Genomic DNA, 23,982 nt, shown 5'->3' on the forward strand with positions numbered 1-23,982 from the left:
TTTTAGAAAGTAAAAATTACATATAAATCAATGATGGCTTTAACCCAATGCTAATGAACATATTCACTGTGAAGAGACCTCTCAGCAATAAAGAAAACCTGAATTTAAGTCATAAAAAGTGCTTAGGCACACAGAGAGAGCTTATGAAAATTTAAAAGCAAACAACCAGAGTATAGATGGGCCCATGCATTCTCTGATACTACAAGACACTCACACACCATCCATGCATCTGTATCCCACTCTGAGAGCCATTCCTCAGAATCACAGATCCCTTCCACACTTTGACTATCCTGGTGTCCACAGCCAAATTACTAAGATTAATTCATAAGGGCTCCTCACTCTCAGATACTTGTGTCAGGAGCAACTTCTGTTATCAAGCATGAAAGCAATACTGCATTTCAAAAGACTGGGATGTTTTATGAAGGAAACTATGAGAACTGGATACTGTTTTCTCTACTTTGAAATGTAATTACATATCTGTCAAATAGCAAATTAAAAAATAATAATAATAATTAAAATCTCAAAATATCCCTTCACAGATGTCAATAGCAATTCTACTTTGTTGTACCTATGGAAAATAAAGAATATTTTTCTAATTTTCTTTCTTGAAGTCTATATAAGTTCCTGCACCTATTGGACTTTATCTAAAAATATATAACTTCATTTAGAAAATGGAGAATTATTTATCTGTTAATATAAGAGATGGCTGTTTTCTTAGTGTACAAGTAAGGACTCTATAAAGTTTCTTAAAAGAAGATGAGAATGGAAATCATTAAAGAGGCTAAGAAGAAAGTTTATATATTTGGTTTTAACTTTGGTAATTAAGAGAGTTAATTTGAAAGATGCTTTTGTATCTATGACACCTTCCAATTTCTTCAGCTGTGGATATACTAACCAAAAATTTGAACTTCAGTGAAATAGAAAAGACACATGATTAGACTTTACAATCATAAAACTATAGTTCATTCTTCTCTATACTCCTAAAATGCCATGTAATACCTTGCATCACTACTTTAGATAGCAAGCGCAAGATAGAGAATTGAGGAGCCCTATACCAAGGTCACAGGTGTGGAGCCCTGTACAAAGGTCACAAAATAAAAATCTTGGAAACTGCCAAGCCCCATAGCAACTGTCTCCATGAACCTCTGCATCTAAACTGGCCAGTTCCCTGATCCCATATTAGGTAAAATACCCACCCTATTATCCACCCTATAGCATCATAACTGATCACCTAATGCCACCATTCCAGTAGGAATTTTCTCTGTCTTGAGACTATAAAAATTGGCTGCTAGCCTGCAAAGGATTCAGCTCTCCCTTGAGCTGGCTTGCTGTTCTAATAGCATCTCCCACTCTAATAAATTTCATTCTCCTTTCATTCTGCCTCATGTCTGGAAATTCTTTTCCAACCTATGTATGGACCTTGACAAGGTGTTTTTCTTTTCTTTTTTTTTTTTTTAAGCGGATTCGTCAGTGTATATTCCTCTTTAAGCAGACAGAGATTTCCAGCCATGAATGCATTGTCAAACTCATAGGTAGATGTAATCATTCACCAGAATATTATGGACTTCCCTGGTGGCTCAGATGGTAAAGTGTCTGCCTACAATGTGGGCATCCTGGGTTCAATCCCTGGGTTGGGAAGATCCTCTGGAGAAGGAAATGGCAACCCAGTCGAGTACTGTTGCCTGGGAAATCCCATGGATGGAGGAGCATGGTAGCTTACAGTCCATGATGTCACAAAGAGTCGGACACAACTGAGCAACTTCACTTTCACTTTCCTTATAAAATCTATCAATCACAAAAGTGTGCCTAAACAATAAACTGCATAGCTTTTCCTGTTACTAAAACATATAAAAATGATCTTACAAAGATGTAAATCACTCCAGGACTTGTTTCCCTGATTCATAGGGAAGGGAAAGCTAGAATAAAAACAATTATTTAATAAATTCATATAAAACAGACTTATTTAGCTGACCTATCCTTTAACAATTCAAATAACAAGAAACATTTTCAGGCCAAAAAAAAAAAAAAAATGGAACTATACATTACCATATACTAGGAAATTTTCTAATCTTCTACTCACCAAAATTTACCCATTCTATGTGGTATTCTGTCAGACCTCTGTTACATAAGTGGAATTCATATAAATATAAGTACTATTATTTGAAATCACCTATTTCATTTAATAAAAGTTTTATTGATTAGGATAGGAAAAATGTATGCTGTAGTAACAAAAAATAAAAGAGGCTTAAGACAACAAAATGTATATACTTTTGGTCATTCTCCATGTCCAAATATTTTTCTTTTTTGAATCATAGCTGCTCAGGAAAGCAGGTTAATGGTGGTGAGTAACACACATGACAGAGACAAGAAAATGTAGTAATTATACACTGACTTTTAAAGTTTTCATTCAGAGGTGGCCTGCATACCTTCACTTTAAATCACACATAATATAGTTGTGCATAACTTAGAAAGCAAAACTTCACAGAAGTGCAATCTTGTATTGTACCCCTAAGAATCAGAAATATTTGGTAACAGATCTAATGATTAACTTCCCTGAGAAAAAGATTTTGAGAGAGTCATTACCAACATTTGTGAAACAAAGAAACTGATGCTCAAAGAGATAAAGTTAATTGACCTAAATTTGTTAGGTAGTTAGAACAGGAAAAAGGAGTCCAGAATGGCCAAAAGACAAAGAAGGGAAAAGCCCATGAAAACAGAACAAAGGAAGGTCTGAGTGAGAACCTCAGGTAAAGCAAACAGCCCTCCTATGGGCAGGCTCAGGAGGAGGAGGAAAAACATAGAAAAAGAGGAGCCAAAACTGGGAAGGGGGCTTCTCTTCTCTTCACCTCTTTTGAGGGCATCTGTTCTCTTGGTCTTCTCACACCTCGAGGATGTATTTTCCTTTGGTTGCCAATAAAACTGAGCTATAACACTGGTCCATCTGTCGCTTCAAATTTTTGCTGTGCTTAGACAGAACTGAAGAAATTACAAACTTCCCCAACATATACATTAATCCAATAATTCTAAGAATCAAATACTGATCTAATTCCAAAGACTTTTTTTCCCCTTTGTTAACATTTTAAATATTTTAAAGATACTTTGTTAAACTAGCTTATTCTCCTCTATCATCATTAGCACATGAACAATGCTTTTCTTAAAAGGTATTTATATCTTGCAAATAAACATTACCAATTTGCCTAATCCAAGAACTGCAATGTTACCGATTAAGCTGCATCTGTACATGCCTCTCTAGTCTTTCATCCCCTTGCCTCTCCACCCCCAGAGGTGAACGCTCTCTCAAATGCCAGACAAGGGTCATCCTTGTAAGCAGATCTTTCCAAGGACAGCAGTCTCAGGTCTCTTTTCTGTACGCTGTATAACTAAATCGCATTTAATTTGGTATATCACATTTTCCCTCTGCATCTGAAATTTATGTTATGACTAATGTTGGCAAATCATGAAGTTATCTTAAACACATATGTTAAGTAGTTAGAACAGGAAAAAGGAGTCCAAAATGGTGGTGGCTAAAATATAAAGATATAGAAAAGACCATGAAAACGGAACAAAAGAAAATCCACAGTGAAAACTTCAGGTGAACACACACACCCCCTTCTTGGCTAGCCCAATTTGCATAGGGCAGGCTCAGTAGGGAGGAGACAAATGTAGAAAAGGAGGGAGCCAAGAAAGATTGGGGCCTCTCCTTTGGGGTCAGCCTGCCTTCATGCCTCGAGGGTGTACTATCCTTTGTTTGCGGAATAAAACTCTGAGCTGTAACTGAGCTGTAATGCTGGTTTCAAGAAGTCACATGTTAAAAAATAAATAAATAAATAAGCAGGATGCTTAAAGACTTTTGCACGCTGAAATGTTTTGAAATGTACAAAACAGAAAGAAAAGGAAAATGAGCAGATCTAACAGATGAACCTAGGTAAGGTTGTCAGGTTACAGCCCAGCATTGCTGTTATTCAGCTTTTTAGAATTAATAACTGAAATGATTAAAAAAAATACAAAGAAGCCCAAATCTGTCTGACATAATATTTTTAAAGCCCTCAGTTGTATAACTTGTTAATAAGGAACTTAAGACACCAAACATTATAATAAGTCCCATTGTTTTCTAATACTAGAAAACAGGGCCAAGTTTTTGGTTGCTTCATCCAAAATCATGTAAAAATCTCCATGGCTATATTGAGACAAACTGAGAGTAAAATATGAGACAAGATGACTTCATTAAGCTTTGACTCTCCCAAGTGTTTAAAAGCCATCCAAAACTTAATTTCATAGCATACGCTATTTCCTTTGTTTGTGCTATTTTTAATTCCCTCTGAATATGTGGCATAAAGTAACACAAATATGTTACAGTTCTTTAAGACAGAAGTCTCATTGGCCTAAAATTAAGGCATCGACAAGGTTGTGTTCTTTTCCTAAGGTCTGATGGATAATCAATTTATCCATCAATCAATCTTATCTTTAACTTTTAGAAACTGCTTGGTTTCCTTGGCTCACTGTCTTTCCTCCACCTTTAAAAAGTTAGTTGCAGCCAAATGAGTCCTTCTCATTGCACATCACTCCTACTTCTTCCATAATCACATTTCCTTCTGATTCTAAATTAATCTGCTTTAGGATTCCATTCTTAAGGACCTTATATAATCTGGATAATCCAGGATAGTCTGTTTATCTTAAAGTCAGCTGATGAGCTAACTATTTTATTTGAAATATTAATTTTCATGTCCTTTGTCATGTAATATATTCATTGATTCTGAGAATTGAGATGTGGGAATCTTTTGAGAGCTATTCTTCTGTTTATCCCAAGGGGTATACTAAATTATCTGGTATGTGTTATGAGCTCAATAAACATGGTAATGAAACAATCAAGATTCAGGACATATTTAACTGGTTTTATTCAGCATCACGGACAGTGCAGGGAATATTAAATTTATTGAATATTTAGAGCAGATGAAGACCCTGTATGTGGACAATGCCCAGTTTTACTTGATAATTAGTTTAGCACAAGAGTATCTTTTTAAAGAATTCCTTACAAGTTTTTCTTTTTATGTAACATATAGGGAAACTATTTCCAAATAGTAGGGGTGAGCTTCTCTTCAGCGTGGTAGAATAGCTGAAACATATGTCCTCTCAAATGTTAGTCCTGCCATTCCTGAGATACCCTTTTGACAAAATAATCTCATATAATGGTCTCACTTATTGATCCTCTGCTCTCAAACACTTGAAGGTATCATTGCATTCCTACCGCTGTCAGGAAATACAATGTATCATTGATACCCATGCCAAATTTCTATCTTTCAGTGCTCCCACATTTGAAAACTCAAGGAACAGAATAGGGCTTCATTCACTAAAGTGCTTAAAATGCTGAAATCATTCTACATTCTTTATAAAAATAAGGAAACTATCCCATTTCTTTTATTCTGTGGCACATATTGTTATTTACATAACAAAAAATAGCTACTTAGACTCTTTGTTGGTTCAGGGTCTTTCATAAAAAAGTTATTATTAAAAAAATGTTATTATTATTATTATGATTATTTGTAGGGAGTTTCTTCTGACCTTTCTATTGTAAACAAGTTTTTGTTAGATTGGGCAATGGTTCCAATTTTGGGGAGAAACCCTATGCATTAAATCTTTACATTTTTATTGTAATCTAATGAATGCACTAAGAAAAGGAAGAAGTGATTTACCAAATAGTTTACAGATTTATAATCAAGATTATTCTTACAAAATTCAAGTTTAGATTATGGGGGAAGAAAGCTCCCTCAGCAGTCTCCCCATAGGGTTAAGGTATGTGGAGTATATTTGGTTACACTCACCTAAGTCATTTAATATGTAAAATCCTAAAATAATGTTCTTAGGCAAAATTTTATCTGGACAGGAATAATGAAGGAAAAGAAAAAACTGAGATAGCTAATGGGATTAGGATAGTGCCTAGCTTCTATTGTTTATACTCACACCTACCTTGGAATAAAAAGCATACTGCCCTTTTATTTCCTATGTTCCTTGAGAAGGTCAAAAACTCTTAAGTGAGTATTACTCTTAATCTTCCAAAACAAATAACTGTGTTTGATATTTTCATGTTGAATTACAAGTGGGTAATAGGAAATATGATCATTTTCTTTAAATTTCTTTTCAAAAGTTTATGTATATATGTTTATGAATAAATTAGAAATTCATTTTGCTGTATAATGTAGCCACCAAAAACCATAACATTACTTTCAATTTCTGTAGTTTATAAAATGATGTTTAGAGACTCACACAAACATGACCTCTTCTAGTCCATGAGGAAGAATACATATTCCTTGGCCTTAGATTTGTAAAATCTTATTTGAGCAAAAGGTTAAGAGTTAAAAGGTATTTCATGAAGTAGAGTCTGTATTCATTCACTTATAATATTGAAAGGGAAAAAGAGGTCTGAAAACTAAATTTTTTAGAGAAATATTCTGCAATCTAGAATGCTAGACTGACATTCTTTTATTTCTCGATCATTTTGGCTTCAAATTATTATTTGAACAAGTTAATTAAATATAAAATATTAATGTCTTTTTTCTTAAAGGAAAATTATAAATAATTAGTATTCATTGTAGGACTTTCCAATATATAACTTAACTCTCACCAATTTTATATGTGACATGCCTGAAAAGAAATGAATTGGACTATAAAGAAAGCTGAGTGCTGAAGAATTGATGCTTTTGAACTGTGGTTTTGGAGAAGACTCTTGAGCGTCCCTTGGACTGCAAGGAGATCCAGCCAGTCCATCCTAAAGGAGATCAGTCCTGGGTGTTCATTGGAAGGACTGATGCTGAAGCTGAAACTCCAATACTTTGGCCACCTCATGTGAAGAGCTGACTCTTTTGAAAAGACCCTGATGCTGGGAAAGATTGAAGGCAGGAGGAGAAGGGGACAACAGAGGATGAGATGGTTGGATGGCATCACCGACTCAAGGAGCATGAGTTTGAGTAAACTCCGGGAGTTGGTGATGGAGAGGGAGGCCTGGATGCAATTCATGGGGTCGCAAAGAGTCAGACACAACTGAGCAACTGAACTGAACTGAAAAAGAAATGAGACTCACTGAATACATACATTAAGCAACATATCCAGAGAATTATCATATTTTTACCTTACTATTATTATTACTATTCTTAGAAAATCGGGGCAAAATACTGATTCCTTAATATTATTGTTGCAAAAATTTCACATCATCCTGAACAAACTACTTACTATTTCATACTCAATCTGTCTACATCTAAATTCATGATCTCCCCTAAAATTGTGGTCTTTTCTATCTCAGCTAAGGTCTTACTAAGGTCTTACTCTGTAACCATTTATCTCCATCTTTGCCTACTTTTACTGCACTCCCTGCTGATTTCCAAATAAATCGCGCATTATACATATATGTATGTGTACATATGGGTTATCTAGGTGGCACTAGTGGCAAAAAACCCGCCTGCCAATGCAAAAGAGACAAAAGACATGAGTTCAATCCCTGGGTTGGGAAGATCCCCCAGAGTAGGAAACATGTATATGTACATAAAATTTCCTTAAAAAAAATCTTTCCACTGGTCTCTAGATCCAATTTCATTTTCTAACCAACCCTCACTTAAACTACCATCACCTCTTGCTTGTACTGTGTCTTAGGTATTTATCTTATCTAAATGTTATCTTTCTCCATCAGTCCTTACACAAATCTATTCTCCTCACTGTAGATAGTATCTGTTTTAGAAAAAACAGGATCATATCATCACAACTTTCTCCTTCTCTTGTCTCTACTTTTAGAACTCTAATGGATTCACTTACAATTATGAGTAAAATTATTATCCATGCCAGTAAGCCTTGTTCCCTACACACCTCCTCAGTTTCATTAGCATTTGATTTATACTGGCCTTCATGCAGACTCTTGATCATGCTTGATATGTACTTATGGAAACTTCATCTGCTCCCTCCATTTGGAATAATCCCCTTGCCTCAACATTGTTCATAGTCCCTGGCATAGAGACCCTATAAAAGTGTATTGAGTAAATAAATGGATGGATGAATAATGACTAAAGCAATTAGTACTTCAGACATATTCCATATGCATTACAGATATCCATTATAGAATTATAGAAAAATTAATTCATTAGCAGAGGTACAGTGATTTATAGAAAAATCAGTGTCTCTGACTGATTAAAGCAATTACAATTAAATTATAAACCAGAATAACCATGATGGGTCAGTTTAGAGGTGGCAGTTCATTTTACATTGCTCTTATTGCCTTACATTTTACAGCAAAATCCAAAGAAAATAAATGTACCTAATGCATTTTATGTAAAAATATTAATCTTTACTGGTGCTTCTCCCATGGATCAACAGGTAAAGAATCTGCCTGTAATATAGGAGACACAAGAGACACGGGTTTGATCCCTGGGTCAGGAAGATTGCCTGGAGAAAGAAAAGGCAACCCACTCAGCATTCTTGCTCAAAAAAATCCTGTGGACAGAGGAGCCTGGTGGACGCCAGTCCAAAGGGTTACAAAAAGTTGGACAGGACTGAGAGACTGAGCACACATTAATCTTTACTAAAGTGATTTTGACCCAAGTTTGTTTGTTTGTTTGTTTTAATAAGTGTCTGTTGTAACTTTCCACTGTGGAGAATGAGAATGAGGTGATAAAATTTGATAAACCTATTCTGACATACATTTTTTCATTTATGTTAGAAGCATCTCTTCAAATAACTCTTTATATTAAACCTGTTCAAAGTGATTTTGAATCTCAAATCTGAAAGAAGGTTCACAAAATGCTTAAGAAATACATTTTAGAAGTCCCAGTGAGGATATTTTATTTTTTTCTAGTGCAATTTTGCAATAGAATTCAATTGATTAATATACTTAGTATAGTTCAATTGATTAGTACAATATATTCAAGTACATATGCTGCAAAACTTAGCATGCATAAGTGTTATGAGAAAAGAGTCTATTTTGAGATTCTCTGAGGTTACAATATCATTTTGCCTTTGTACATACATTTGAAATCTACTTGCTCCTATATACATCTTTAAAGAAAGTATGTCACATTTTTTAAAATACGTACTTGTGTTCTTTGCTAGAGCAATATATAAATTTGCAATTTGGTATATATCCAAACAAGACATTCCATTTGAAATATGGGTATAATAATCACAAAACCATATAATTCTGAAGCAGATTCAGTTATTTTCAAAATGTATTATTTTTTATATTCTGTCATTGATTTAAAAATATCTATCATTTGTTTACTCTAGAAAACACATCAGCAATCTTAAATTGCAGCATTTCATATTACAATGTATTTGTTTAAGGTCAAGAAAGAGAACTACTAGTTGACATATCTCTGGGGGAATGTGATTGAATCTCATCTGTTTTCAAAGGGCTTTCTCATAAGTTTCTAGTTATTCGTATTAGCAATTCCATTATTGACCAGTTGTTACTACAGTTAATCTTCTCCAGTAATGAGAAAGAGTTAGTAGAAAATCTAGAATTACACAGTTCCTTTGTAAGGATATTGGCATAATCTAACTTCTAACTTTATCATGGGCATTGCATTGCAATTTTTTCCCTAATAAATAGAAGCTGATTTTCTTACTGTTTTTAGAATGTATTGGGTTGCTCAAAAAGTTCATTCAGATTTCTTTAAGATGTTACAAAAACCCAAACGTACTTTTTGGCCAACCCAATAAATTAGCCTCTGTGTAATTTTGGTTCATGCTATGGAATGAAGCAGTTAGTTTTATGTATCAAATGAAGACTCCTGAAAGTCCTTTGGGCAGCAAGGAGATCAAACAAATCAATATGAAAGGAAATCAATCCTGAATAGTCACTGGAAAGACTGATGCTGAAACTCCAGTATTTTGGTCATCTGATTCAAATAGATGACTTATTGGAAAAGTCCATGATGCTGGGAAAGATCGAGGACAGAAGGAGAAGAGGGTGTCAGATGATGAGATGTATGGACAGCGTCACTGATGCAATGAACATGAACTCGGGTAAAATGGGAGATGCTGAAGGACAGGGAAGCCTGGCATGCTGCAGTTCATGGGGTTGCAAAGAGCCGGACACAACTGAGTGACTGAACAACAAAAAACTAAAACACATTACAAATGCTTTCAAATGTCACTTTTGGAGACCTGCTTTCAAAAAACACATCTAAATGGGCTAGAGAAAAGGACTATTGGGTTTAATGGATCCAGGGAGTTCTCAGTGATAAACATACATTGCCTACACTGGCTTGGGTCCAGTGTCAGTAATTCATTGGATAATATTCCTTCTAGTTTTCTTTTCCTGGGAATATATTTCACTTTGTATTGTCAAATGAACGCCCATGAAATTAATATTTAATAAATTATATTTGACAAAGATCTTAGTTTGAATTTAAATCTTGGAAATTTAGAGCATACATTGAATTTTTTCCCAAGTTCAGTATCACTGAGAAGGAAATTGGATGGCATCTCCTTTAAAGTGTTCCTCATCTGATAATAAACAGAAGCTTTAGAGGTTTTAAAATATATGTGTGCATTCTGGTAATTTTTATATCATGAGAATGAAAATACATGCTGGGAATTTTTTTTTCCTTTGGTCTCAAATACTATCCAATTCTTTCTATAACCAGAGAGGCTAAAAGTCCAGTTTAAGATTATTTTATAAAAGTAGACCTAGCAGTTAGAAATATGAAGTACCTGTAGCCAAGGAAATGCTTACTGTGCCTTCTAGAACTTAAATTAGCTAAAGTGAGGCAGAAAGATAACAAAAGTTGAGACAGAGAGAAAACTGTCTCAAAGAAACAGGAGGGAGGTACAATTAGAATGAGTTGAGTGAAACATATTTAAAAAATGAGAAGAATAAACTAATTGAGAAATAGATATGAGTGAAGAAAGATAAACAAGAAGGATCTAAAAGAAGCCTCTTTTTTAAAAAAATGAAACTAATAAAAATTGAGAAAAATTTGAAGGAGGTAAATAAAACATAGAAAAAAAAATGGAAAAGGTGGGGCTTCCCCAGTTGCTCAATGGTAAAGAATCCACCTACCAATTCAGAGTCATGCATTAGGATCCCTGACCCTGAAGATCCCAAATGCTGTGAAGCAATTAAGCCCGTGTACCACATCTACTGAGCCTGCTCTAGATCCCAGGAGCCACAACTACTGAGCCCTTGAGCTGCAGTTACTGAAACCTCACTCCCCAGAGCCCTTCTCTACAACAGGAGAGGCCACTTCAATGAGAATCCTCTGCACTGCAATGAAGATTAGCCCTTGCCCGCCGCAACCAGAGAAAGCCCTTGTGCAGCAACAAAGAGCCAGCACAGCCAAAAATAAATGAATAAGTAAATAAAATTACTAAAAAGTTGAAATGTTATAAATTGTATGCCTGACACTTTAATAAATGCAGCTGAAAATTTTCACAGGATAGAAATCAAAGAATTGTAGTATGCAGAAATAAGTATATAGAAAGCATAGCCATTGTTCTAAGAAGTTGTCGATTTAATATAGTGTGTGATTGTATGTGTGGCCTGTGTGTTTGTAGAAATGTTTTCAGATAAAAGAAACCAAAAGAAATATTGATTATGAATAATAAACCCAAAATATATTTTTATCATTTCCTATATGCTAGAAAACATGCTAAACAACTTACATACATACCATCAGTTAATCCTAACATCAAATCAGAGTTGCTGTTATCCTGTTTAACAGATGGAGATCTAAGTCGTAGAGAGATTATATAATTTATCAAAAATCACATATTGATTTTGCCAGGATTTGAACAAAGTCTATTTGATTCCAAAGCTCAGGCTTTAACTACTGTGCCATAGATGATCTTTCATATCCCACATACCAATGCTTCATCATTAATCCTTTCATGTTTCCCTTTGCTTTGACTGCACATATGAATTTATATGTATCAGATTTAAATTTAAAGTAGCTCCTTATCCATTTTCCATTTAGGTCAAAAGTGTCTCATCCTATAAGTCTTTCTTCCACTAACTACATCTGATACAGACTGTAGCACACCTCCAGGCAGACAGCATAAATGTCATCTTTTTAACTTCAGCCTCTCACAATCTATATACAGTATATTGATTTATACTTTTAATCCCTTTTGCTGATGTTTCATATCATGTAGGCATTAACATACATGAGGTCAAGAAGTGTATCTCATTCATATTTTCAACCCCAAATGTAGCACAAAACTGGTATACGCTAATAAACATATATCAAATAAAAGAACGTATAGTAGAAACTGATAATAATTTCTATCATTCTCTTAAGATTCCATGGATTAGTGTTCATATTATTATACTTTAATGACTACTGTAGCACTTTATACTCAGGCTGTAAAATTCAGGCTACCTAAGCTAGGATTATGACTCTTAGATGTAGGAGCTGTGTGACTTTAAGTGAGATAGCTTGATATCTTTAAAGCTTCAGTTTCCTCATCTGGAAAATGGGAACAACAATAAAATTTATCTTATGGTGTTTTACTGAACATGAGATAGATTAAATTATATATATATATATTATATATATATATATATATATATATATACAGCTGAACATTCCTTTCTTCTTGCTCTACTAGAAATCTGGCTATTCCCAGAAGATGCTATTTTTCTGTAGCTCTCTCAGTGCCTCATTGGGATGGTGGCTGCTTTATTATATCCTTACATCACTAGGACTTGAGGTGGGGTATGTATTCTTAAGCATACTCTTCTTTTCCTATTAGTACTGCCATCGTATTAGAAAGAAAAGAAAGATTAAAAAAAAGAAGAAAGGAAAAAAGAAAAAAAATCTTTTTATATCTTCAAATACCCTGCATTTCCTCTTCCTCCACTCTCTCTCAAAACCACTGCAAATTTTCATTCTCAAAATTACCTCAAACCATCCCTATCAATGCCACAAATGAGTGCCATGTTGCTAATTCAATATTAGGTTCTCACATTTCATCTTACTTGATAAGACGACGTAGCTGATCACTTTCTCCTAAACATGTCTTCTTCCTATGACTTTCAGTAAATCACTCTCTTCTAGTTTTCCTCTCATTAATTATCTCCACATATTAATGTTCCTTTTGATTCTTTCTCATCTTCCTGGACTATATGATCACTGTGTTTATGGTTCATTTCTAGCCACATTTTTTCCTTTGATGATCATTGACCACATTGATCATTCAGACTCTCCTGATGCTTAGACCAAATATACTAATATCAAAAATTCTTAAATGCTATATTTTTTGTTTTCTCTATATCCAACACACCAGCAAACTCTATTGATGTACCTCAAAAACGCATTGATAGTCAACCATTTTTACCTCTGTCATGAAAACCTAGTCTAAGCTATCTTTATTTTCTGCCTGGAATATCGTTAATACATTTCTCACTGGTCACCTTGATCTTAACTGATGATTCGCAATACAAGGGTCAAAGCAATTTCATTGACACTTGTGTGAAATCATTTCACTCCTCTGCTTGAAACACTCCAGCAGCTTTCCGTCTCACTGAGAGAAAAAGTCAATGTCCTCCCCTGCCTGAAAGGCCTGGGCAGTCTGCCTTCATCCGTGCCAGCTCTCTGATCTCGTCTCTTTCCCCTTCTGCTCACTCTGCCCCACATTTCACCCACCACAGTTGCTTGTAACTGTGTTCTGCAAACAGAATAGGCATGTCCCCATCACGATTCCCTTTCACTCTTTGTGATCTCTGCCTTCAATGCTCTCCTAGGAACCTCCATAATTTTCCCATAATCCTCCCTGAAATTTACACCAAGGGTACTTCTTAGTAAGTTCTTCCCACACTTTCCTATTTAAAATTATGTTCCCCAAAATATCTCCTTCCCTGCTTAATTTTTTTGACATAACCTCTTTCATATACTAATATACTACATAACTCTCTCAGTGGTTGGATTATTTTCTTTCTCCCTCCAACATCAAGCAAACCTCACCTCACAAAAATAAGGATTTTGGGGGGTCTATTCTGCTGTTTGCTATATTGGGGCTTCCTTGGGGGCTCAGTGGTAAAGAATCTGCCTGCCATGCAGGAGCCGCAGGAGATGGGGGTTTGATCCCTGGGTTGGGAAGATCCCTTTGAGGAGGGCATGGCAATCCACTCCAGTATTCTTGCCTAGAAAATCCCATGGGCAGAGGAGCCTGGGAGGCTCCAGTTCATGGAGTCACAAAGAGTCGGACATCTAAATGACTAAGCACACATATATCTGCAGTTCGTACAACAAGGCCTGACATCTAGTAGCCTCTGTAAAGCATTTGTATGAAACTATATAAGCTTCTATAACTGAAATGTTATAACATAGCATGTGCACTACACATGAGAAGACATCATATGTATCAAATATAAATATATCAATACAATGTGAGTAGAGTGTGCATTATGTCTAAGCTGTTTGTCACATAGAAATCACCCAATAAATATTAGTTATAATTGGTAGAAAATTTATATATGCACAGTAGACATTACATATGCTTGCTATACCTGAAGAATGAATGAATAAAAAAATCAGCATAATGTATTATTCATGTTACATTAAAACACTATAGCTTTTCCTCTATGAGGATACCAGCAGAATTGCATTCTGTGCATTCAACAGACCAACTGTGGCCAAATTCTGGATATAACCACGTAAAATATTGATGACTGAGTTAATATTGTCCTTTTCATACATGATCTAAGAAGCCTGAACAACTGTCATCAGTATTCCAACTATTCAATAAAGCCACTTAGTAAACTCAGAGTAGCTGAACATTTATCACTGAGCAGCTGATTGAGCAGCCCTGAGGGGTAGTATAGGATCTTATAAGAGCAGGGAAGATTGGTATCTGGAACTAAGAGGCTGATGTCAGAAACAATTGGCACAGTGTGATCCACCAACATTATGAACAAAATGCCCAGAACAGCTGCTAATAATCAGAAAAAGACAGAAAACACACTGAAGAAAGGAGAGATTCACTGTGAGTTTTATACAAAGACTTTTCTAAATGATGCACTCTCAAGGGATAAAAACCGAGTCTCTAAAAAAATTATATAATTTACCTAAACTCTGTTTTCCTATAGAATCCTAAAAAGGATGCTATGTGTAATATCTCCATAGCAGAGATAATTATTGACTGCTTTGGTTCCTATGTCAATATTGAGCAGTGCCATATAAATAAAACCCTCACTAGATGTGTCTTTGAATTACTGTTTGAACTCCAAGTACTATCGTACTTGCTCCTATATTAGTAAAAGGCACTTCATCTCTCAGTTCTATTTTTCTTTATGGAAGGCATACTAATTTAAATAATCACTAACTGGGTCATTCTGCCAGGTACTGAAGGAAACAAAAAGTAAATGAGACTTTCTGTGTTCAGAAACTTATAATCTAAACATAGAAACAAACATTATTTGACTTAATATAAAGGGGATGAGGGACATTAATTATACCAGTTTCCTTGAGGTGTAATTGACAAAATTGTATATATTTAAGGTGCACAATATATGGCTTGATACTGATACACTGTAAAATGAATGATTACCAGAACCAAATTAATTCGCATAACCTAACACAACCATCACTTCACATAGTTCCTTTTTTTTTAGTGTGGTGAGAAGACTTAAAATCTATTCTATTAGCAAGTTTCCAGTATATAAGCCTACAGTATTATTAACTATAGTCACCATGTTGTACATTAGATTCAGCAAACTTATCCATCTTATAACTAATTGTTTGCACCATTTAACCAACTTCTCACTTAATATCATTAGTAACAACATCAAGGAGTAATGAGCAATTTGGTTTCAAGGTATAATTAGAATTGAGAAAAATCTCTGAACAAAGTCATAAAATAGCATATACAATCCTCAATTCTAAGATGTATACATCTTAAATCAGAGCACCAGTATTCAGGATTCTCCAGGTTTTCCAAATTTTCCAATTCTTCACCTTGAAAAATAAAAATTTATTCTGCAAACATTTTCTGACTACTTCATCCCAAAATCTTCAGCAGATTTTGCATTTGTATTCTCCCAAAACACATGTACTATTTATGCACCTATTATTATATAAATCATCGTATTGATTATATACCTCATTATTATACTTGAATGAAATAACTGCCTCATTTTTGTTTCCCTAATATCTTTCGTGGAGTTGATATTCAATAAAATGCAAACCAAATAAATGTTCTATAGAGAAGTGAAAATGTGGACTAGAGAAAAAGTGAGAATATGTACAGTGGACATGTAATAATTTGAAAGTGCTGTGAAAGGGAAGTTAGAGAAAGCAGAACATGTCCAAGGAGAGGAACTTTATAATTGTTAGAAAATATTCAAACTGGCTCATTATAAAATATGACTCTTTATGAAAATACAAACAAAAGTGGGGCAATTACAAAATCATGGACTAGAGAAAGGTAGAATATTCACCAGGAAGATCATGTCTGATATACAGACAATCAGAAAAAGTCAGTTTGAAGAATCACTGAGGAAAAGAAAGTTGCAAGAAAAGTAGATCAATAATGTTGTTTGCTGAAATACTACAAAATTATAGGATTTGTCCAAGAAAGTAGTCATTGGGGACTTTAGAGAGTGCAGTTTCAGTAGAGATGTGAGAAAACCCAAACTGCAGAGCTTAAGGGAATTGGTGCAGAAGTCCTGGTAACAAGTACAGAGATTTAATCGGAAAAGATTCAACTAAGAAAAGCCACTCTATTATGAGTTGTATCAGAGCCAAGCAAGATTATAATTACACTTTTGCTCAATTTCGATTTTTATTAAGAACAGTTAAAATGGATTCCACCTTCTCACACAATTTGGATGTGAGTATTTTATGTTTCAATGGGTTCATATTTTTAAGGTTGTTAGAACCAGAGAGGGAACCATCTACCTTCCTGGTGATCGTTAATTTTATTGTATTACTTATATAGTGAATTAGACCTATTTCTTTCCCTTTCTCAACAGGACAAATGAAAGTATCTGAAATGTCAGTACTTAGCTATTCTAAGTTACTCTGGAAATAACATTCTTGGGTTATGGGTGTGTGTATGTATTAGCACAGAGAAAGTCTTCTTTTTTTTTTTTTTCATTTATTTTTATTAGTTGGAGGCTAATTACTTTACAGTATTGTAGTGGTTTTCTAAAGTACAATAATTGTTCTTATGTGTCTCACAGTTTATTTATGTATTTACTTTTTGGACTCTTTAGCTCTCTGGCTCCCAGGATGTACAGATGGGCTTTAACTGAGCCTATTACTAGTGTTCAGAGAAACTACTGAAGCAATCCTTCTAGGCAAGGGTCAGAATATAGAGAAGTTACAAAGTTAACATTTTTGAACTTGCTTACTGAGAAATTATTGTGGAAACAAGAAAAGATATATGCCTTTTCAAACCTCTGCCCTAAAACAAAATCCAATTTGGAGATACAGGATCTATAAGATTGCTCACCTTCAAAAAAGAGGAAATAAGAAATGCGAATGTGGGTACAAACTAAAGCAGAGGACACAGCCAAGCTTTTATCTGGAAATGAAATTTAGACATTTAGAAATGATATTTAGAAAATTTTACTGGAGTAAGTACGGGTGTGAGAGTCAGACCATAAAGAAGGCTGTGTGTCAAAGAATTGATGCTTTTGAACTGTGGTGTTGGAGAAGACTCTTGAGAATCCTTGGACTACAAGGAGATTAAACCAGTCAATTCTAAAAGAAATCAGTCCTGAAGATTCATTGGAAAGACTGATGCTGAAGCTCCAATACTTTGGCCAATTGATGCAAAAAGGCAACTCATTGGAAAAGACCCTGATGCTGGGAAAGATTGAAGGCAGGAGGAGAAGGGGACGACAGAGGATGAGACAGCTGGATGGCATCACTGACTCGATGGACATGAGTTTGAACAGGTTCCAGGAGATGGTGAAGGACAAGGAAGCCTGGTGCACTGCAGTCCACAGGGTCAAAGAGTCGAACATGGCTCAGTGACTGAACAACAGCAAAGCACTGGAAGTGCTGTTTCTTGGCATATTATTCTAAATATCCTATAACAACATAATCTAGATGGCATATACACATATATCCAAAAGTTTATATAGCTTCAAGGAAAAATGACACTCAGAATTTAAAAACTCAGCCTATAGAAAAAACAACAGTTACTCTGAAAGCTTGAATTTAATATCTCTGAATAAAAATACGCTCTGTAAGATGGAAAAAATGAAAGGGGTAGATAAGAAAATATGCCTATATTATACTAAGATTAAAATTTGCATAAAAGATATGCTATGTGTGGCTTCAAAATGTGTTATCTATTATATATGAGTGCATGTATATTGTTCAATTTCTTTCGATGTGTGATGCTTTAAGAAATCATATTTAAATGAAAGATGTTTCAGAGACAATCAAGTTCATTGAAAATTACTTAGGTATGGTCTCCAATAATCATCTTTAGTTATAATTGAAACAGACTCAAAAGAAACTATTGCATTGTACTATGTTCAGAGAAATAAAATCAGTCATGATTTTATTGGAAGCCGAAACTCCAATACTTTGGCCACCTGATGCGAAGAGCCAACTCATTGGAAAAGACCCTGATGCTGGGAAAGATTGAAGGCAAGAGAAGAGGACAACAGAGGATGAGATGGTTGGATGGCATCACTGATGTGATAGACATGAGTTTGAGTAGGCTCTGGGAGTTGGTGATGGACAGGGAAGCCTGGAGTGCTACATTCCATGGGGTTGCAGAGTCAGATATAACTGAGTGACTGAACTGAACTGATGTTCAGAGAAATATAATGTTGAGAGGAAGATGACCTGAACTAAACTTGGAAATAGCAAACTGAAAAAAAAAGAAATTTTACAAACATTTCCAGAATAATACTAGGGGGACCATGTGTATCCCACAAATAGACCAGTACAGTCCATGAGGCAAGGCTATTGCTATAACAGTGCCCTATGTGATAATCTGTAATAGTCTGGAAACATGAACAATTAAGATTTTTTAATTCTTCTTGCAGAAGAGTTAAGTTTATGTAGTCACTTCTTCTTAAGGTATCTAAAGGGGGGAAACATCATTCTAAGAAACATAAGTGTTTCTCCTCTTTGGGTGATTTTGTTTTCCTTATAATGCTATTATTAGCATTGCAATTTGTATGCCATTCTCTTTTAAGTTTATTAGTATAAACCATTGTCACTCTACTTTTTGACCTCTAGACATACTTGATAAAAATGAAGTTTCCAGGCTTAAATGTCAGATCTTAGAAGATTTTAGTCTCAGACATTAAAACATGGCTATACCTTTAATGATGACATATCTATCTCATCACTGACTTTCCATGGATTAATGAATTACCTCACAAGCATAACAATACACCTGGAAATGTTCCTCAATTTTCATTGCAGGGTTCATTTGAATTAGTAAGCCCTCCAAGGAAAAAATAGAGTCATTAATACTTTGAAAAATAAAATGGGACTTCCCAGTTGGTCCAGTGGTTAAGGATCTACCTTTCAATGCAGGTAAAGTGGGTTCTATCCCTGGTTAGAAAACTAAAATCTCACATACCATGGGGCACCTAACCCCTTGTGCTGCAACTACTGAGCCTGCACGCTCTATAATCAGTGCTCTGCAACCAGAGTAAGTCCGTGAGCCGCAATGAAGAGTGCTCATGCCACAAGGAAGACCCAATATAGCCAAAATAATAAAAATAAAATAAAATGCAATTTAACCAAGTTAAGTCTTCAAAGAAGTGAAAGTGTTAGTTGCTCAGTCATGCCCAACTCTTTACAACTCCATGGGCTATAGCCTGCCAGGCTCCTTTGTCCATGGAATTTTCCAGGCAAGAATACTGGAGTGAGTTGCCATTCCCTTCTCCAGGGGATCTTCCCAACCCAGGGATCAAACTTGGGTCTCCTGCATTGCAGTAGGTAGGTTCTTTAACATCTGAGCCACCAAGGAAGTCTTCAAGGTGTTCAGTAAATATGAACAGATATAAGGAAAGTATATATAAATTGTGCACAGGAGCACAAAATACTCATTATATATATATGTATATAAACATAAAAAGAAACAATTATTTATACATAATTACTAGTAACAATAGAAATAAAGATAAAAAATATTTTAGTGAACACTGGTGATGTGCCAGATAGTGTATTAAACTGCATAAAAATGAGTTTCAGAGAGTTATTTTTAATAAGGAAACAGCCTTAGGAAATATTAATATGTGACTTTTTGAGATTGTAAACAGCATCTCTTCAGACAGTTGCTCTGGTTGTGCAGCATATAAGGGTTTCATTCACATCATAGATATATGCTAAGTTACATAATAGTTCAAGGGCAAGATGGAAGATTTTTGGCTTTCAGGCTGAATACCTGAGCAGTTAGGGAGAACCCTTTCCTTAAAAAAGAAAAAACAAAAACTTATGTTGACTTTCGTGGTCTGCACACACTTAGGGAATCTCTAACTCTCTCTCTCTCTCAGGCACACACACACACACTCACACACACACACTCACACTCATTGGCACATATATTCTTTTAAAGCTTCTCTAACACTCTAACACTTTGATTCAAAGTTAGTTACAATGTTATGATATATGGTTCTTTTTAAAGAAATACTGTTCCTAGCTGATCATGGTAGTATTATCTAGTCAATATGGACAATCTGAAAATGCAAAGAAAGTAATAAAAAATGAAAATAAAACTCACCCCTTATATACCATTTTCCTTCCTTACTTTCTTTCTTTCCCTCCCTTTCATAATTCACTAATTCATTCAAAATCAAAACAAACAAAAAAAAGGAAAAAAACACAAACTCCATGGACAACTTGCTTTTTTTTACCTCACTGTGAATAATATGGTAGAATAAGGAATATGGTCTTAATATCTTTTATCCCACATAATACATAATTTAGCAGATAGCCCTGCCTCCTTTGCTTCCAATGGCATCCCTGTGCAGGCTCCCCACACTCAATTTGGGATCATAGCACATGTTCCCATTTCAAGAAAACTGTCAGGACTGATAATGAATTAAACTGTATGCTAAAATAACAATCCCAATACTTTCATATTGGGCTAGAGTAGCTACTAAAACTATAAATCAATTATGTTTTCCAATATTCTACTGGCTAGCTAAATTCTGACTTTTAAAATTTAATTTGATACTATCAATCTCAATTATGTATTTATTCTTTCTTAAATCTGCAGTTATCAAACAAATGAAATGTTCATTACAAATAGGTCATCTGCAAATTTTATTATTGCATCTAAAAACTTATCCCAACAAATTTGAGAAATATTGAAAGACTCAAAATTTAGCCCAATGTCTTAAGTAAAAAAATTTTGAAAATAACAATTATGCAGTAAACTTTTCTTAGAAGCTGATTCACACATGTGGATAATACTAGAATATTCCATTTCATGATAAAATATTTCTTGAATAAATAGTATTTTTTCCCTTCCAACTTCCACATGCCTAAGTAAGGACATACACAGAATAAACACAGGAAACCTTTAATTTGAAAGTCCAGAAGAATTCTATTCTTTAACATAAGAAAAATATAAACTGCTATACTAATAGCCTTAGAGTATTTAAAATTTTTCCACCTTCATATTTCTCTATCTTAAATCCTAACTATGTATAGAAGTCAGGTGTCAACTATCAGATGGGCTACTCCAACCAGTAAATCCAACCAGTAAACCTCTTAAACTTTTTTTCACACATTTCTGTCATGAATAGGATTATCACTTCATCTTCCTTCAGTCTAATCACACCTGCATCCTCAAGAATTTGGATAAGAAAAAATGGCTCAAGAAATCCATATCACATATTTCAGTTGTGTTATTTTGTGCGTTAGACATGCTTTGTTTACTTCTGATTTCATTCCTGCATAATATGGGTGCAGACTTTAATAGGGATTTTAAAAAATAGTAGCTGTGAAAACCATTTTCATGAACAATAACATATAAATGATGTCAGAGTCTCTTACTGAGGGAGACCAGAGAGAAGTAGGCGACCTACAGAAATGTGTTATTACTTCTGGGGGGCGGGTATCAGAGGATGCAAGTATGGAAGGAATGATGAAAAGCACATCAAGTTGAGAAACCTCTATAAAAAAACTATACAAAATTTTTGTTTCTTTGCCACAGTTCATTGGAAGTACTGATGTTGAAGCTGAAACTCCAATACTTTGGCCACCTCATGCGAAGAGCTGACTCAATGGAAAAGACCCTGATGCTGGAAAAGATTGAGGGCAGGAGAAGAAGGGGACGACAGAGGATGAGATGGTTGGATGGCATCACCAACTCGATGGACATGGGTTTGGGTGGACTCCGGGAGTTGGTGATGGACAGGGAGGCCTGGCATGCTGTGGTTCATGGGGTTGCGAAAAGTTGGACATGACTGAGTGACTGAACTGAACTGAACTGAACATATCCTTTCAGTCTTCCTAGGTGTTGAGCAACTTAACTCCAGAAGGGAAGAGCTAAAAAGGCTTTCTAACTGTGGCTGGAAGGTTTCCCATGAGTGCAGTGAGGGGGCAGCCTTACTGTGAAATGTAACTTGGCAGGTGTGAAGCTATACTCTGCTTCAGAAAGTTACTTCACGGTCAGTGGTGACCTGATGATCTTATTTTGGAGGCTATCAATACAAGCACATTTAGAAAGACCAAGAGCTGAAATGAACTTATTAAAGAAGCTAATTTATAGCATTACAGGTTAAACCAGGGATTATTTCCTCTGATAACCTAAATTACATTGCTAAAAAGTACAGGGTTTGTGAAAGTCTAATATGAGTAATGACAGTCCTTCCATCTCAGTGTAAACACTAAATATGAATAAAAATAGAATGCCTTATGGCATGAATAAATATTAACACACTGATTTGTCGTCTATTCTTGGGGCATAAATTAAAATCTATTATTCTACTTTAAAGTCATGCATTTTTAAGTTCCATTGATTTTTATTTTTGCTTTAAAGTAGCAATTACATTATTTATTTCTTACTACACTTTTAACTTTGTTGTTAGACCGGAGACTCACAATCCTTATAAATGGCGATGACAGGGACATTAAATTCAGATGTACTTGGAGTAAACACTGTGCTAATTAGCTGAACTTTCCAAGGGATTAGACTGTTGACTTTATAAAAAATAGTTGATATTGTGAATTATTTTGCAAATCCCTAAAGAGGCATGATTTTCTAACATGGAGGACCGAGAATGCTTTAATATGTATACAATTCCAACACTGTATGGGGGATAAAGTAAAATTCTTTCATCTATCATCAGATTATTTAATTTAGCCAAGCAAATCTAACAACAACAAAAAAAATACAAAATTCACAATCTTTGATGTCTCTAAGAGCAAATAGGTAATATGACAACAAATGACTAGTAAAAGTAATAAGCATATTAATAATAATAGAACAAAGCAGTTTTATTGAATAGTGAACTTCTAGGGTGGGAAAATTTATCCATTTTTTCTTCTGTTAGATAGAGAGATCCACATTCCCATTAAGTAGTATTCAAAGACAGATGCCTTCAATATTGAAACATCTAAGACTGGCACATTTGGGCCATTGCAGATATAACATGTTAAATGGTTCCATAGAGCTTGATGACTAATGTATCTTTACTAAGTGAGTTACTGTTAAGGAATGACTCAAAATCTGATGCCAAGTCTTTTACACTTTTTCACTCTTTTCAAATAAAATAGTGAGGGCATGAAACCCCCCAATTGAAGTGCTAACACTAAAATCACTTATGACATCCACCTTTGACCCCTTCAGAGATCTCTTCTCATAGGGAATTTTGGTATTTTTCATATTCCTGATTTTATCCAAGGCTACTGTTTGTGTTTGTCTAATGGTTAGCAAATATAATTTCATGTTGTTTATAACAGTTAAGCATTATTTTAGTGAGAACATGTAAGTGTTCAAATAGAGGCTGAACTGGGTTTTCTACCATGTTGCAATCCTTATTAAGAAACAAAGTGCATCAGATGTTACTTTTGC

General features: G+C 34.8%; 1 protein-coding gene across 1 annotated transcript in view; it reads right to left on the bottom strand.

Annotated features, from left to right (window-relative positions):
* The window catches only part of PCDH15 (protocadherin related 15), a 1,286,954-nt gene that overhangs the window by 794,191 nt on the left and 468,781 nt on the right, over positions 1–23,982 (bottom strand). The window lies entirely within an intron of this gene.

This window comes from Cervus canadensis, chromosome 8 (genome assembly GCF_019320065.1).
Source record: "Cervus canadensis isolate Bull #8, Minnesota chromosome 8, ASM1932006v1, whole genome shotgun sequence".
Taxonomy (NCBI): Eukaryota; Metazoa; Chordata; class Mammalia; order Artiodactyla; family Cervidae; genus Cervus; species Cervus canadensis.